This window comes from Pecten maximus, chromosome 6 (assembly GCF_902652985.1).
Source record: "Pecten maximus chromosome 6, xPecMax1.1, whole genome shotgun sequence".
Classification (NCBI taxonomy): Eukaryota; Metazoa; Mollusca; class Bivalvia; order Pectinida; family Pectinidae; genus Pecten; species Pecten maximus.
In genome coordinates, this window is record NC_047020.1 from 44710502 (window position 1) to 44713837 (window position 3336).

At 35.3% G+C, this 3336-nt stretch overlaps 1 pseudogene; it reads right to left on the reverse strand.

Moving 5' to 3' along the window:
• Positions 1 to 1911: 1911 nt before the first annotated feature.
• On the reverse strand, positions 1912 to 2171 carry LOC117330238 (annotated as a pseudogene).
• Positions 2172 to 3336: the final 1165 nt, after the last annotated feature.

Sequence of the window (3336 nt, forward strand, 5' to 3'; positions counted from 1 at the left end):
ACATATGGAATTCGAGAAAGATCCCTTCAGTGCTTTCTCAGAAATAGCGATAACAAACATCAATTGTCAAAATCCAAGATGGCTGCCTGTCGGCCATGTTTTTGTCCGATTGGTCTCAAAATGCAATATGCATAACAAGGCACCAAAGGAAACCTATATATGAAATTTGAGAAAAATCCCTTCAGTGCTTTGTGAGAAATAGCGATAACAAACTTCAATTGTCAAAATCCAAGATGGCTGCCTGTCGGCCATGTTGTTTTTCGATTAGTCTCAAAATGCAATATGCATAACTAGGCACCGAGGGGAACCTACATATGAAATTTGAGAAAGATCCCTTCAGTGCTTTCTCAGAAATAGCGATAACAAACTTCAATTGTCAAAATCCAAGATGGCTGCCTGTCGGCCTTGTTGTTTCCTGATTAGTCTCAAAATGCAATATGCATAACTATGAACCAAGGGGAACCTATATATGAAATTTGAGAAAGATCCCTTCAGTGTTTTTTGAGAAATAGCGATAACAAAATAACAAACTTCAATTGTCAAAATCCAAGATGGCTGCCTGTCGGCCATGTTGTTTTCCGATTGGTCAGAGGGGAACCTACATATGAAATTTGAGAAAGTTCCCTTCAGTGCTTTCTCAGAAATAGCGATAACAAACTTCAATTGTCAAAATCCAAGATGGCTGCCTGTCGGCCATGTTGTTTCCCGATTGGTCTCAAAATGCAATATGCATAACTAGGCACCGAGGGGAACCTACATATGAAATTTGAGAAAGTTCCCTTCAGTACTTTCTGAGGATTAGCGATAACAAGAATTGTTTACGGACGGACGGAACATGGACGCAGGCCGATTTGAATAGCCCACCATCTGATGATGGTGGGCTAAAAAAAACCAGGAGAATACAACATCAATGAAAAACCTAACAAACACCTGTCTAACAGCACATTGTTTATGTAACAGTTCAAGTAGTTGTTGTTCAAACCGGTTGTTTACATTGCAGAAGCCTTATATAACCATTGCATATACATGTATGAAAAATGTCGCAAACTGCATCACAATCGGTTGGCCGATCGCCGAGATATCGCACATCGAAGTACGCGATTTACACCTGTCGGTGGTCGACTGCTGATTAGGGACTCTTCAGTCTATGACGTCACAGGCGAATATTGCCCACAAGAAGATGGAATCCAAACAAATCAGTTTGAGCCTTTAAGAAAATTAAATCTTAGTGAAATGGACTCTGAAATGACAGCTTGAGTAACACAGACTGATATGTTATACCAGGGACATACATATTATACACGATCCAATAACGGTCATCACCAATAAATGTATGTATTCCTTACTATGAAAAGGATCATGGCATCCACACTTTTTTTTAAATAATGTGCCATTTTATTCGCAAATTGATATCAAAATAAACATACCAACAATACAATATAGTTCTAGATACTCTGGTTTGTGATACAGGATGATGCACACATACAATCTAACAAAACCCACTTTTCACGATAAGTGTCATAAAATTATGTTTAAGTGCCTGGCTACAATTATATACTGGTAATATCCCACTGAAATGTATGAATCGAAATATCTTAACGTGATATAGTGCACTAAATGACCCTTGATGGTAGCTTAAAATCAAACGGTTGAAGTGTCCTATAACCCAAAAGATCGTTCTCAATGGAAGCACAGATTTACATTTAATTTGATATAACTGCGTCTGTTTAAAATCCCACTGTGAAAGTTATAGCATGTATTAGATTAATACTTCTTAAATGTTGAATTAATGAATATATCGAATAATAATTTAAACTGTAATTATAGCTCCTTGGCTGTTGAGAAATACTAAAGATCTACACTTAACAGATCTTCCGGAAGGAAATTATTCTGATTTCAATTGTTTATGGACAGGGGTTAGCGCGAACGCAGACCCCCCACACTAAAAAAATAGCGTACCCGAGTAATCCGCATTTGGGATTATCGCAGGGTTCAGCCCGACAGGAGTGCAATGGAAGGGCCTCAACCTGGGGGAACCTTTTTTTTTTAAGTTTCATAAAATTTTATTCAATATTTACAGATAAAAACGTCATTCAATAATTGGAAAGTAATATGGAATCAACATTTTAACCGCCTAGCTGATCACGGTATCACCTGTACCAGGTAAGTATGAATTGTTATGATTGATTGATTGATGGGGCTTAACGTCCTTGTTCCGGTTATAACCGAGCCTAGGACACTATGAATTGTTTTGATTGATTGATTGATGGGGCTTAACGTCCTTGTTCCGGTTATAACCGAGCTTAGGACACCAATGAATTGTTATTGTACGAATTATAGTATATAAACTGATTGTAATATCACGTAGGCTAGGTGCGCAAATATTAGCATACAGTATATATAACAGCTAGTTAATTACAATATCTTTTAATAAAACACATTAATATTTACTAAATTACGTCAAATATTACATATTAAACAATCATAAATTAACAACATGTTCATATCTTCATAACATTAGTAAATATTTTAAGTTATAATAATATTGGATAACTAAACAAGGGAAGTAACTCTCTCAAATATGCCTGACTTCATAAATCAAGGGAGACAACTCCTATTTCAGGTTTGTTGGCTATCTGAAACACAAAATTACTTGAAAAACTGGAAAATAAAATTTAATATGTGCAATTAATTTTTAAATCAGATTATGAATACTAAATATCTTTTATAATAAAATAAATATCATAGAATTTGAATGTCTTATCTTACACCATAGAAATCGTGTGTACATATTCTATCGATACATAGAACCAGGTCAACGAAGTAAAATTGCTGAGTATATCATGTAATTATGTTATTTATAGGTTTCAGCTAGAACAAAGAAGACCCCAGATAGTTACAGGGCGACAACTCTCGTGTCATGTCTGTGAAAGGTATTTAGATTAATGATAGATTCGTGTCAAGTCTGTGAATGATAGATTAACTAAGCAAGCTGGTGGAATCTTATTTCTTCCGCTCAAGTGGGAGGTCTTAAGAGGAATTCTACCACGGAAATATTTTCATGTTACATTAATTTATTTCTTTATATTTCTCAAAGAGGAAAACGCTTCAAAGTTAAAACAAGTAAAAAGGCTTTAAAAATAATGTAATACTGCCGTGTTGAGTAAAATAAAAAAAGCTTGAAGAAACTACACGTTCAGACAAACATTTTGGTATATCACATGACTACATATAAGCAGATTTTTTAGATATTTATTCGTGTTTGAAATTCAACATGTATCTCCTATATAGATGGCCCTTAAGCGTTGAGCAGCACTATTTGGCCAACCGACTTTT